Source organism: Erinaceus europaeus, chromosome 19, assembly GCF_950295315.1.
Source record: "Erinaceus europaeus chromosome 19, mEriEur2.1, whole genome shotgun sequence".
Lineage (NCBI taxonomy): Eukaryota > Metazoa > Chordata > Mammalia > Eulipotyphla > Erinaceidae > Erinaceus > Erinaceus europaeus.
In genome coordinates, this window is record NC_080180.1 from 49,451,419 (window position 1) to 49,465,559 (window position 14,141).

Sequence of the window (14,141 nt, forward strand, 5' to 3'; positions counted from 1 at the left end):
GAGAGGGCTAAGAGGAAGGAGGGCTTTTAGATCCTGGTGCACGATCATGGAAAAGGCTCTAAGTTGGTGTTGAGAGTAGTCTGCAGATGCCCACTATGGTGAGATGAGAAACTTTACCCATGTGTCAGCAACGGTACTGTAAACCATCTATTAAAAACAAATGTTAGAAGTTGGCACCCTAGCAACTCTAATGGAACCAGGAATGACATGTTCCTTAGCTTTGAGAGTACATGTAGGTATGGAAATATCATCAACACTAGATGTCAATTGTAGAGAATGGCATTAGGCATATTCTAGCTTGTTCCTGTTTGTCTCATGTTAGTAACTTAACTCACTGTTGCTGGCTTTTCTATACATGGCAGGGTACTTTTAATACACTAGATTTACTAACAAATAGTTTTACCCTCTGTTACAATGACAGAGTGTGACAATTCCCAGGTAGTTGATCTTTCCACAGACTTCTTCAGAGATATGACAAGTCAGATGGTTCTTATTATAATTCTCTTTATTATGGATCACCAGTCAACACATGCAAGACTGACTATTTTTTATAAGGCAGATAGAGACTAAGAGGGAAGGGGGAGATAGAGAGGGAGAGAGAAAGGTAGACACCTACACACCTGCTTCATTGCCTGGGAAGTTTCCTCCCCTACAGGTGGCGAGGAGGGTCTCAAACCCAGGTCCTTGCACTTGGTAATGTATGCACTTAACCAGGTGTGCCATGAGAACCATATCCTGTAGTCTGACAATCTTGCAAACCACTATTAGTCATAAATAAACCCCAATAATAATCAGAAATTGTTACCCTCTATTGGTCATTCATAAAAAAAAATGAAGAAGGAAATCAGTACAAGTAGATCTGGTGGAGGGAAGAGGGGGAGAGGGCCATGGAATTTTCCCTCCAGGTTCAAATCCTCTGTTGGCTGGCTGTTAGATTTACTGATTCAGAAGGGATTCCCAAATAATGCCAACACATCACATGCAATTTAATTCACAGAGAGAAAACATCTCTGTAGTTTATAAGGGTTGACAATCTCTTGAGCAAATGGTTGGGTCCTCCTCCTGCCATGGCCAGTGACTGTGTCACTTGGGACAGGTACTCCCCACCTGTCTTTGTCCTTCAGGAAGGGAAGAATGAACTTCACAGCATCCTCAAGCCAGAGGATTCTGGGCTTGGGCTTTGGAAGAAAATCTTTATCTCCACAGAGGGATCAGAACAGGAAAGCCAGTCATCTCTTAGAATTCAAAATCACCAGAGAACTCACAAGAGACTCTGGTTGGAGGCCAAGGCAATCTTTTCCTAATGATAAGGTAGACGCCAACCTGGGCCACAGGAGAGGGGCTTCATCTGGATATTTGGATAAAGCTCTGCAATTTGTTTTTGTATAAATACTGACATTTAAATGTGCATTTCCCTGCTATCTCTCCCCTGGCGAGCACCAAGGATTTTACACATATGTAATCAAGAGCTGATGTTCCTTACCCCAAGTGCACCCAGATTGGGTCTAATCCCAGGACATATCACACAACTGACATCATCCTTAATGGGAGTCAATCATTACCAGTCGGCCAGATGTAGATTTGATCAGTGCTGACTAGCTCAACTCTCTGACTGATTTGGATTTCTGACTCTTCTTGATTTCTGAAACTACAGCTTCAAGCCCCTGGTCTCCATCTGCAAGCCCCTGGAAGCTCCACTTCACTGTCTGCAATGCTAGTGAAGGTGCCAGCAGGTAGGACCCAGAAAGTTTTGGAGGCCCTGTTCTCCAAATTCTCTGAAAAATATTGTTGAGACAGAAAGAAATTTAAATGATAGGCTAGAATCCAGAGTTCTGGGGTTAAGTGGTGTTTGCCTGGTTGAGTGCACATATTACCATGCACAAGGGCCTGGGTGGAAGGAAGGAAGGAAAGAAGGAAGGGAGGGAGGAAGGAAGGAAGGAAGGAAGGAAGGAAGGAAGGAAGGAAGGAAGGAAGAAAGTTGAACTGGGTGTGTTATATTGCACCAAAGCAAAGAACATGGGGAAAGACACAAAGAGATGGAATGGAGGAACTAGAGTTGTGGTGCACAAACAAAAGGGAAATCACTAAGCAGAACTTGGACTGGAGTTGGTGTATTGCACCAAAGTAAAAGACTCTGGTTCGGGGGTTGGGGGTGAGTTCAGGTCCTGGGACATGATGGCAGAGGAGAACCTAGTGAGGGCTGAGTTGTATGTGAAAAACTGAGAAATGTTACACATGTACGAAGTATTGTATTTTACTGTCAACTGTAAACCATTAACCCCCCAATAAAGAAATTTTTAAAAAAAAAAAAAAGGAGGATCTAGGTTGGGAAAGAAAGCATCTTCCAGGCTTACCTATTATGGGAGATAAGAGCTTGTACCTGTCAGTAACTGTAGTATAAACTGCCAAGGCCACAATAAAGTGGGAAGAAGAAGGAGGAGGAAATAAGGAGGAGGAGGGGGAGAAAATGAAGAGGACAAGAAGGAGAGAAGGAAGGGGCAGGAAGGAGGATCAGGATTGATAAACTCCAGTCACACTCAGAAAGTGAAAGATTTGGGGTATGGACTTGTAGTGAGAAGCTCCCAGACACAGGGACCTTAACGGAAAGCACTTGGAACACACAACTGTGACTACAGAGTCTACTTAAATTGTGTCCAACGTCCCTTTGCCTATCCCCGAGTGCCAGAAGTTCTGTGCTAAACTGGACACTACATCCCCAACCTGTCACTGTGATCATGTAGCAGCTTTCAGGAACAAGCAGATGACACCCATCCAGCCACTCCTCTGTGGAGGGCTTCTGCCCTGTGTGACAACCCTGAGCTCCCAAGGATGGGACAGCAATTTTGCTTTGTGAAATGTCCTAACTGCTCAAGGAAGTTCAGAGAGGAGTTCTTTCTTCCCTGACAGCAAAGCACATCAGCAGAATCTCAAGGCAATCTTGCTCCGGGGCTGTTTGCTCATAAGACTCCCCTCCACTCCCATAGTCCTCTGGCTCCCATGGAAATCTTACAAGGATTCAATGCCAGAACTTGGTCAACCACTATTATGGAGCTGACAGATTCTTGGCCTTTGCAATTCCAACTTCTCTCTTTCTCTTTCTTTCTCTCTCTCTGAGTGAATAAGTAGCTCTAGTTAGGTTTATTATAGGAACAAAAGTCCTCTGGAAAGCTATTTTTTTTCTGAATGGCTGAGATGAAAAATAATATCCTCTCCCCACCCTTCAGAGTCCACTCTGATTTAAACAGATGAACACGTTAGCATTTCTCAACCCAAGACTTTATTTGGAAGCAGAGTAGAAAGTGCCTTTCCAGACCATTGAGATGGGAGGAATGCACAGGTTTCTCAAGAGAAGATTGCTGGGCCCAGGCTGATCTAATTAACATATCTTGCTGCCAGGAACACAACCTCAGGGCTGTGGCGCCCGTTCAATGACTATCTGATATTTTATGTTTTCAGTGCAGTGTGGGGTTGTTTTTACATTGGGCTTTTCTCTATAAACTACCTATAAAGAGAAAAAAATACTCTTTTCCTCTTTGGATTTCTGGATGACCACATTGAAAGCAGTTCCCACATGCAAAAGATGGCTGGTCCCAGGACAATGCTGTATGGAAAATGGGCTGATGGTTGGGAACACATAGAAGTCAATGTGAGCCCCAGGGGACTGAGTCTGTCCCTGCTGTGAGAAGCAATTCTCTGGAGTAACTTGCTTAGCAAATCAGTCCCTCAGATATTTGTTCTCTTTATTTTTATTTTCCCAGATCATTTTATTGGGGAAAGACAGGATAGTTGTTGACACATGGGTACCGTTGCTTATCTCCCTGTGAAAGGTGTCCACACCAGTCTCACCACTAGCCCAAGTCTCTCTTCACCATTGTGTCCCAAATACCAACACCTTCTCCCCACCCTCCTGTCTCCCTCTAGTCCAGAGCCCTTAGCTTTGCTGTAATACACCCCACCCGGTCTAAATTTCACCTTATGCTTCCCTTTTTTCTTAAGTACCACCTATAAGTAGTCATCCTTCTCCTGCTGACTTATCTCACTTAACATGATTCCTTCAAGTCCCATCCAGGACATTGGGAAGGTTTTGTCATTTCATACAGCTGAGTTAAGTATCTAGATCACTGTGTCTATATAACACAACTCTTTTAACCATCTATCTGCCCTTAGATATTTGGGATGCTTCCAGGTTTGGGCTACTACAAACTGGGAGAAGATCTTTACATGCCAAATATCAGATAGAGAGCTAGTAAGCAAAATATATAAGGAGCTCCCCCAAATCTAAGAACAACCCCATCCATTAAAAATGGAGAGAGGACATGAAAAGAATTTTCACGCGGAGAATAGATAGCATAATGGTTATGCAAGGAGACTCTCATGCTTGAGGCTCCAAAGTTCAATCCCCCACACCACCATAAGCCAGGGTTGAACAGTGTTCTGGTTAATAAAAAAAATATTTTAAAATCACAAAAGAAGATATCCAGATGACTAACAGACATATCAGAAAATGTTCAAAGTTTGTTCTTTCTTTATCTCAAGTGGAAGAGAGGCAGTGAGAGTTGATTCCTGACCAGGGTGTGTGCATACACCAGCAAGTACATGGAGAGAGATAGATAGATAAATAGATAGATAGATAGATAGATAGATAGATAGATAGAAAGACCCAGGCATTGGAGGAAGTAAGCCCAGCATGAAAAAGTCTGTTCTGTGGCTCTGTCTTTGTATCAAAGGTCTTTGTATTGAGCTTCTTACCTTCTCAAGTGTAAACCATTTAGGAGATATATTATTAGCAAAGTTATTTAAGTATACAGTGCACTGGGGGTCGGGCATAGCATAGCAGGTTAAGCACACGTGGTATGAAGCACAAGGATTGGCTCAAGGATCTCGATTCAAGCCCCCCCCCCCCCCGGCTCCCCACCTGCAAGGGAGGCGCTTCACAGGCGGTGAAGCAGGTCTGCAGGTGTCTCTCTTTCTCTCCCCCTCTTCTGTCTTCCCCTCCTCTCTCCATTTCTCTCTGTCCTATCCAACAATGATGACATCAACAACAACAATAATAATTACAACAACAATTTAAAAAAGGGCAACAAAAGGGAAAATAAATAATTAAATAAAAAAAAATACAGTGCAGCAGAATGAATCCAGGATCCCTGTATATTTTAGAGAGGGGTGGGGAGAGAGAGTCAGACAAAGACAGAGAAAGAGCACTCCAGCACTCACTCATGGAGTTCTCTCTGTGCTGTCCTTGGTTTTTCTAAGTGGTGCTGGAGATTGAACCCGGGGCCACCCCCATAATACAACATGTGCTTTCCCCACTAAGCCATCTTCTGGGCCCACAACCTTTTGTTTATTTTGACAGCCCATTGTTATGCTAATTTCCTAGGCTGCTGTAACAAAGTACCACAGACTTAGTGGCTTAAAACCATTCACATTCCTGCTCCTGTGACTTAGCAGGAGAGACGACCTTCTTGTGGTGCGTCCCGTGAGTACCCATTTATTGGGGAAACTGAGGATTCTTCCTAGCCGACTGAATCCACATGGATCCCAGTCACTTTCAAAGCCAGCAACAAGCAGACATCAGGCTCAACTGTTGACTGGCTACGGAAGAAGGGCAAACGCTAGAAGAAGAAGCAGGAGAGACTCCATTTTAGTTTTTAACTTAGGCACCTTCCATTACCCTTGGCCTTCACTTAGGACCTTCCCAGCTGCCTCTGCTCTCTCTTAACAAGCCTTTCCATGGCTTTCACTTTGGGCTTCCCCACATTATTTTTACTTAGGCTTAGTTACTAGGAAAGTGATGCTTTCAGTGTGTATGTGTAAACTGGGGCGTGTGTGTGTGTGTGTGTGTGTCTCTGTGTGTATGTGTGTAAACTAGGGGCCACCAGGCAGACAGAAAGTAAGAACAAACAAGGAATAGCACGTCCGTGAAGGGGTTTTCTGATGCCTACCACCAAGTCCTCCAGACGCAAGTCCTTCACAATCATGTTACCCTGAATGTGACGTTAACAACTTAGCAGATTGGACTAGCCACACCAACCCTTAGAGCCAGAGATGACCTGAGGACTGAGTCTTCCCCCATGCTCTCCTCTTTTCTGTTCCACTAAAACCTAAAAGCCACTGTCTGTGAGCAAGATGCTCTTCCTGGCATATGAAGCAGCAATCTTCTCAGATAATCTTGATAGATGGTAGAGTGCACATGTTACAATGCACATGGACCCAGGTTCAAGTTCCCAGTCCCCACCTACAGGTGAGAAGCTTAGGAGTGGTGAAGCAGTGCTGCAGGTATCTCTCTTTCTCTCCCTCTATCTCCCATTTCCCTCTTGATTTCTTCATCTTTATCCAATAAATAAACAAATAAATATATTTTTCAATCCTTTAGGACAGTCTTGTTCTTTGGGCATTTTGGCTGTGTGATTCACTCCTGGATAAACAGAATTCTAAGGAATGGGCATGGCTGTGCCGTAAAGTATAGGACTTACATGTCTGAGGGCCTAGGTTTGATTCTCTGCACCACCATATGCCAGTCATCTCCCTCTCATTGAATAAAACAAAATAAATATTTCAAAAGATTTGTATATAGATATTATTTTAAAAAACAAACAACCACAATAATAAAAGGCCTAGCTTTCTACTGCCCTGTAGTAAGAGAGGGGTGGTCATGGTGGCTTTCATACTAGAAGTGACCAGAGTAATAGCAGTCAGACGTGCTGACCAGCATACTTAAATGTTAAAATGTTAAATACTGTTATTTGGGTAATTATATGGTGCCAACACTCAACCACAAGCACAAATATAACACCACACCAAATTACATAGGGGATACAGTTATAATGTGGGTACTCAGATGATCAAAAAGAAAAGGCAGCATTGTCAAGAACCTTAGACTCCGCAGAGCCAGAAGACGGTATCTGTAAACCTGATTGGGAAACAGGAATCTACATGTCTCAGACTTCCTTTGCTCATCCCTGACACCTACCATGTCCATTTAAACTTCTCAAAGTCACATCAGGTCTCTTAGCCTTTGCTCCTGTCTTTTTTTTTTTTTCTTGGCCTCCCTGGTTATGACTGGGGCTCAGTGCCAGCACTACAAATCCACTCCTTTTTATTATTATTATTATTATTATTATTATAGATAGAACAAAGAGAATTGAGAGGGGAGGGGAAGGAAGATAGAGAGGAGGAGATAAAGACAGACACTTACAGACCTGCGTCACCGCCTGTGAAGTGGCCCCTTTGGGGGGGAAATCCAGGGGGCTGGAGCCAAGGTCCTTGTGCTTTGTCATGCTTTGTGCGTATAACCGCATAAGCTGGTGTGCCACTGCCTTTGCTCCCACCTAATCCAACCTTCCCCCTACACACTGGTTTGACACAATGCCCTCAGTTCAACCAGCATTTTAAACCTCGTGTGTGCCAGGTACTTTTCACAGTCTTAGCAGCATCAAAGTAAAAGAGCCATAATGTCTGTATGTGAGTGCTCATGACTTCCTATAAAAAAAGAAAAATCAATGACAGTGGAGAATAGCCACATCACTTAGCACCAGCAGTGGACGTAACACCACCTCCATCCCATTACCATCCTCAGAGACCAGGAAGTTCCACACTCAAGTGGTTGATGTGTTTCTTAGAAATATGTGTTAGGCTGGTGAGGTGAGGGGTAGCATTATGGTTGTGCAAAGAGAATCTTGTGCCTGAAGTTCTAAAGTCCCAGGTTCAATCTCCAGTGCCATCATAAGCCAAAGCTGAGCAGTGCTCTGGTGAAAAAAAAAAGAAAAGAAAAAAGGGGGAGGGGCAGGCGGTAGCACACACACAGTTAAGCACACATAGAACTAAGCACAAGGAACTGCACAAAGATCTGGGTTCAAGCCCCTGGCTCCCCAGTTGCAGTGGGGACTCTTCACAAGTGGCAAAGCAGTTCTGCAGGTGTCTGTCTCTGTCCCTCTCTATCTATTCCTCCTCTCTCTGTCCTAGCCAATAAACTGGAAAAAAAATGTCCTCCAGGAGCAGTGAATTCATAGTGCTGGCACCAAGCCCCAGCACTAACCCTGGAGGCAATAAATAATTGAATAAATGAATAAGAGAAGTGTTGTATATATACTATACGGCATACTAGGCATGACCCTTTAGATTTCACATGGGAGTGAATCCTTCATAGTTGTTTAGAATCTTGCTTTTTCCTCTTTTAATTTTATTTATTTATTTATTTATTGGATAGAGAGCCAGAAATCAAGAGGGAAGGGAGAGATAGAGACAGAAAGAGACAGAGAGACACCTGCAGCCCTGCTTCAGCACTCGTAAAGATTTCTTCCTGCAGGTAAGGACCAGGGGCTCAAACTTGGGTCCTTGTGCACTGTAACATGTGTGCTCAACCAGATGCACCACCACGCAGGCCCTAGAATCTTGCTTTTTCAACTCAACATAATGACTTCTCCTCTACTACTCAGCTGCATACTTAATAAACACACTGAACACCACCAAAATATCACAGATAACAATGACAATAGGTAAGTCACACTGAGCAAGGAAAGTAATTAGAAATGTATCTGTAAGGCATTTATGACCTTAATAGCTGAGAGTTAAATATATACTTTATCCATGTTCTCAACTTTTAGACTTAATATGATCTACTGCAAGAAGAACTGATCTGTGCATCATTTTTTTATCCTAAAAAATGGAAGATAGGGAGTTGGGCAGCAGCATAGCGGGTTAAGCGCACGTGGTGCCAAGCACAAGGACCAGCTTAACGATCCTGGTTCAAGCCCCCAGCTCCCCACCTGCAGGGGAGTCACTTCACAAGTGGTGAAGCAGGTCTGCAGGTGTCTATCTTTCTCTCCCCCTCTCTGTCTTCCCCTCCTCTCTCCATTTCTCTTTGTCCTATCCAACAATGACATCAACAACAACAATAATAACTACAGCAATAAAACAACAAGGGCAACAAAAGGGAATAAATACATAAATAAGTAAATATTTGAAAAAAATGGAAGATAATACCAGCAACTAGTACACTTGATGAGAAAGCTCGAACAGCGCCCAGCAAATATTAGTGCTCAAATTATTATAAATAATAGTAATCACGCTAATAGTATCATCATGAAACACCAGAGATGTTAGCTGGAAAGATTTGTATAGTACAGGTTTTGAACCTCAGCAAAGAAGAGAACAGAAAAGATTGCCATGAGGAGATGGGTGCATCTGGTTGAACACACACATTTCCATGTGTAAGGGCCTAGGTTCAAGCCCCAGCTCCCCACCTTTGGGGTGGGGGGAAGCTTCAAGAGTGGTGAAACTATGCTGCAGGTGTCTCCTTCCCTCTCTGTCTTCCCCTTCCCTTCAAGTTCTCTCTTTCTCTATCAAAAATAAACAAACAAATAAGTTTTTTTGTTTCTTGCTTTTTTTAAGTTTTTTTAATTAACTTATTTATTCCATTTTGTTGCCCTTGTTGCTTTATTATTGTAATTATGATTGTTGTCATAATTGTTGGACAGGACAGAGGGAAATGGAGAGAGGAGGGGAAGACAGAGAAGGGAAGAGAAAGATAAACACCTGCAGACCTGCTTCATTGCTTGTGAAGCAACTCCCCTGCAGGTGGGGAGCCGGGGGCTTGAACTGGGATCCTTCCGCCAGTCCTTGTGCTTTGCACCACATGTGCTTAACCCGCTGCACTACCACCCGACTCCAGTGTTTGTTTTACCAGAGCAGTGCTCAGCTCTGGTTTATGGTGGTGCAGGGGATTGACCCTGTGACTTCAGAGGCTCAGGCAAGAAAGTCTCTTTGCATACCCATTATGCTATATACCCCTGCTTGCAAATAAGTCTTTTAAAAAAACTGATGATGATGAAATTCACCACATTACATATGGGAATTAATTCTACCATTAATATTTACCCAGAATGCCCACTTTATAAAAAAATTAGATATATGCTTTAAAAAAAAAAAGAGCCAGTTAGCTTCATACCTGAGCCAGTTGGCTGCCAATCATTTTATCCTCTTAAGTCAACTCCGTAAAACAATTTCTCAGAGAAGTTCGAATGCTGGCTGTCCTTTGACAGCAGTTTCTCAGTCTGAATTTCACAGAATTCTCGGTTGGTGGGTAGAAATCCCCTCTAAAGCCACTGTGACAAAGTTATTTTAGTGCTTTGGCAGTTTTTCTTTCTTAAAGCCAGGATTTTTTTTTTTAATGTTACCCTTACACTCTATTTATTTATTTTGGCCTTGGTGGACTAGACCACAGCTAAAACTTTATGGACCTAATAAAATTCCCAACATTCTCAGACATGGGTCGTGATGTTTGTATGCTGGACAGAAAACAAAGGTTCATTTATGAGGAGAATGGACACGCTCAGAGATAAACGACAAGGTCAGCCACAGAGAACCAAGTGACAGCCCTGATGCGTATTTGGCAGCAGTGTACAGCTTAAGCTGCCCCTCACTTCCCATGCACCCTCTCCGTCTTCCTTCCTCCCGAAGTGGCACATTGCCTGTGCTTGTCCTAGATTACACGGCCTCCTGCTATGGTGCTGTCAAAGGCTTGTCATGTCCACAAAGAGCTATATCTGGGGCTGTGACAACAGCATAGTGATTATGCAAGAGGCTTCCATGCTTGATGCTCTGAGACCCCAGGTTCAATTCCCAGCACCACCAGAATTCAGAGCTAGCAGTGCTCTGGTCTCTTTCTCTGTATCTTTCTGTATCATTTAAATAAACACAATTAAAGGTAGAAACAGGCTTGGGGTAGGGATAGAACTGCCAACATCTGACTGGAGGAGCAATGACAGAAGCCAGACCTTCTACCTTCTATACCCCATAAAGAATTTTAGTCCATAATCCTAGAACGATAAAGAATGGGGATGTTTAAAATGGAGGGGATGAGACACAGAACTCTGGTGGTGGAAACTGTATGGAATTCTACCTGTTATCTTACAATCTTGTTAATCATTATTAAGTCACTGATAAAATATTTAAAAATAAAATAAGCACAATTAAGATATTTTAAAAAATAAATATATCTAGAATTTTCCATCCTACCCTCACATTCATGACTTCAAAAAACAGTAAGTCCTGGGGCCAGGTGGTGGTGCACACTGTAGAGTGCATGTGCTGCCATGCACAAAGACTCAGGTTCAAGTCCCAGTCCCCACCTGCAGAGGGGAAGCTTTAGAAGCAGTGAAGTGGTGTTGGAGCTGTCTCAGTCTCTCTTTCTCTTTGCTTCTCTATCTCCTTCTCCCCCCTTAATTTTTCTCTGCTTTATCCATATATATATATTTGGTTGCCCTGGTTGTTTTATTGTTGTAGTAATGATTGATGTCGTTGTTGTTGGATAGGACAGAGAGAAATGGAGAGTGGAGGGGAAGACAGAGAGGGAGAGAGAAAGACAGACACTCACAGACCTGCTTCACCACTTGGGAAGCGACTCCCCTGCAGGTGGGGAGCTGGGGGCTCGAACAGGGATCCTTACGCCAGTCCTTGTGCTTTGCGCCAGGTGTGCTTAAGCTTCTCTCTCTCTGTCTCTGTCTCTCTCTGTAACCTTAGAGGCAATATATGTATATTGCCTCTAAGGTTATCGCTGGGGCTCGGTCCCTGAACTATGAATCCACTGCTCCTAGAAATCATTTTTCCCATTTTGTTGCCCTTGTTGTTATTGTTATTGTTGCCATTGCTGTTGTTGTTGGATAGTACAGAGAAATCGAGTGAGGAGAGGAAGACAGAGAGGAGGAGAGAAGTTAGACACCTACAGACCTGCTTCACCACTTGTGCAATGACCCCCCTGCAGGTGGTGAGCCAGGGGCTCGAACCGGGATCTTTACGCCGGTCCTTGCACTTTGCACCATGTGCACTTAACCCACTGTGCTACTGCCTGACCCCCAATCAATAAATATTTTTAACCAATTCTGGGGCCAGAGAGATAGCTCACCTGGCGGGATGTCTGTCTTGCCATAGGTTGGCCCTGCCCAAGTTCGAGCCACACCACACCATATGAGAGTGTCATAGCCTCCTGGGAAACTCTGATGCCATGGAGTCTCTTTTTCTCTCTGTCTCTGTCTCTATCTGAAAAACTGAGCCCCAGAGCAATGAAACTGTGCATTCAAGTGGATTAGGTCATGCCAGAAGAATATTCCCCACCACACGTTTCTTCCCTCATAGCCAGGTTCTGTGGTGAGTGATGGTGGGTTAGTCTGAGGAAGTATTATACTGTGTACATGTACATCTGGAGAGTGAGACACACAGACAGAGGATGAACTTGTTACCACTACTCTGGGAGGAAGGCCTCCCAGCAAAAGCTTTCTAGAGACAGTTCCTCTGTTTGCAGCAGTGGTTGGGTTGTTGAGGAAGCAGAGGATGTCGGGGCTCACCAGTGACTGCCTAGTCTCACTTGTCCTGTGGACTGAGTGCGCCCTAAAAATCTTGTATTGAAACCCTGTTCCTCCAGTGTGAAGTGTGGGCTTAGAAAGGCAAGTAAAATTCACTCCTCAGGGTGGATAGTTCACAATAGAATTAGTGTTCTTAGAAAGAAGAGATAGCTGAGTTTAAGAGATACACACATACAGAAAGAGAGAGAGAGAGAGAGAATAGGGGAAGTAAGGGAACAAGGGAAGGAGAGATCCCAAGGAAGGCCATGTAAGGATATAACAAGCCGGGGGTGTTGCTAGAACTTTCCCTCGCTAAAGCTCTGCCCTCAAGCTTCTTTACCTCCAAACTACAAAGGACATGTTTGCTGTCCTTCTTTAATTTATTTATTGTCTTTATTTATTTATTGAATAGAGACAGACAGAAACTGAGAGGGAAGGGAATGGTAGAGAGGGAGAGAAACAGAGACAACTGCAACACTGCTTCACCACTCACAAAGCTTTCCCCCTGCAAGTACAAACTGGGGGCTCAAACCTGGGTCCTTGTACATTGTAATATGTGCGCTCAAGCTGATATCCACCACTCAGCCCCTGTGTTTGCTGTTTAACTTGCCCAGTCCGTGGTGTCTACTCTCATGGCCCCACCAGAACCAGGAAAGAGAACGTGTTGTGTCGGCTGCATTTTATCCTATCCTATCCTATCCTATCCTATCCTATCCTATCCTATCCTATCCTATCCTATCCTATCCTATCCTATCCTATCCTATCCTATCCTATCCTATCCTATTCTATTTTCCACAAGGATTATTGTTGGGGCTCAGTGCCAGTGACACAAATCCACTGCTCCTGGCAGCCATTTTTTCCTCTTTTTTTTTTCTTTCTATTTTATTTGATAGGACAGAGAGAAACTGAGAGAGGGTAGGGGTGGTAGAGAAGAAGAAGAAGAAGAAGAAGAAGAAGAAGAAGAAGAAGAAGAAGAAGAAGAAGAAGAAGAAGAAGAAGAAGAAGAAGAAGAAGAAAAAGAAAAAGAAGAAGAAAGAAGAAGAAGAAGAGGAAGAGGAAGAGGAAGAAGAAGAGGAAGAGGAAGAGGAAGAAGAAGAAGAAGAAGAAGAAGAAGAAGAAGAAGAAGAGAGAGAGAGAGAGAGAGAGTCCTGCAGCTGATTCACTGCTCCAGGTTTGAACCTGGGTCTTGTGCACTCAACTGGATGTGTCACCTCCATGCCCAGGGGCTGCATTTTATACTGCACTTGGTCACAGTTAAATAGACATTATAATTCCATCATATGTTGCTTGTTCTTTACAATTTTTAAAAATTCTTTTTTCTTTTTTATCTTTTTGTTTGTTTTGATAAGACAGAGAAATTGAGAGGACAGGAGACAGAGATTGAGAACAAGGAACATCTATAGCAATGTTTCACAACTCGGGGAGCTTCCCCCTGCAGGTAGGGATCGCAGCCTCATACCTGGGTCTTTGCTCATAGTAATGTGTGTGCTCAACCAGGTGTGCCATCACCCAGTCCTTCTTCATGATCTTTTTAATTGCTGCCAGGGGTACCACTGGGGCTTGGTGCGTGGAGGGATGACTTTCCCTTTCTTTCTTTCTTTCTTTCTTTCTTTCTCCCTTTCTTTCCTTCTTTTTTTATAGAGATAAGAGAGAAATTGAGATGGAAGGGGGAGATAGATACAGAGAGGTGAAGAAAGACACCTGCAGCACTGCTTCTCTGTGAAGCTTCCCCTTGCAGGCAGGGGCTGGGGGCTTGAACCTGGGTATGTGTGCATGGTGATGTGTGGACTCTACTGGGTGTGC

At 43.6% G+C, this 14,141-nt stretch overlaps 2 long non-coding RNA genes across 3 annotated transcripts in view; one reads left to right on the forward strand and one right to left on the reverse strand.

Moving 5' to 3' along the window:
* The window catches only part of LOC132534644 (uncharacterized), a 95,478-nt gene that overhangs the window by 61,585 nt on the left and 19,752 nt on the right, over window positions 1–14,141 (reverse strand). The gene's annotated exons all lie outside the window — the stretch shown is intronic.
* LOC132534643 (uncharacterized) overlaps window positions 1,551–14,141 on the forward strand; it is a 56,972-nt gene continuing 44,381 nt past the window's right edge. Inside the window, exons 1-2 of the long non-coding RNA XR_009546372.1 lie at window positions 1,551–1,733; window positions 13,688–13,776. This is a non-coding gene — a long non-coding RNA (uncharacterized LOC132534643). The remainder of the gene's footprint in view (window positions 1,734–13,687; window positions 13,777–14,141) is intronic.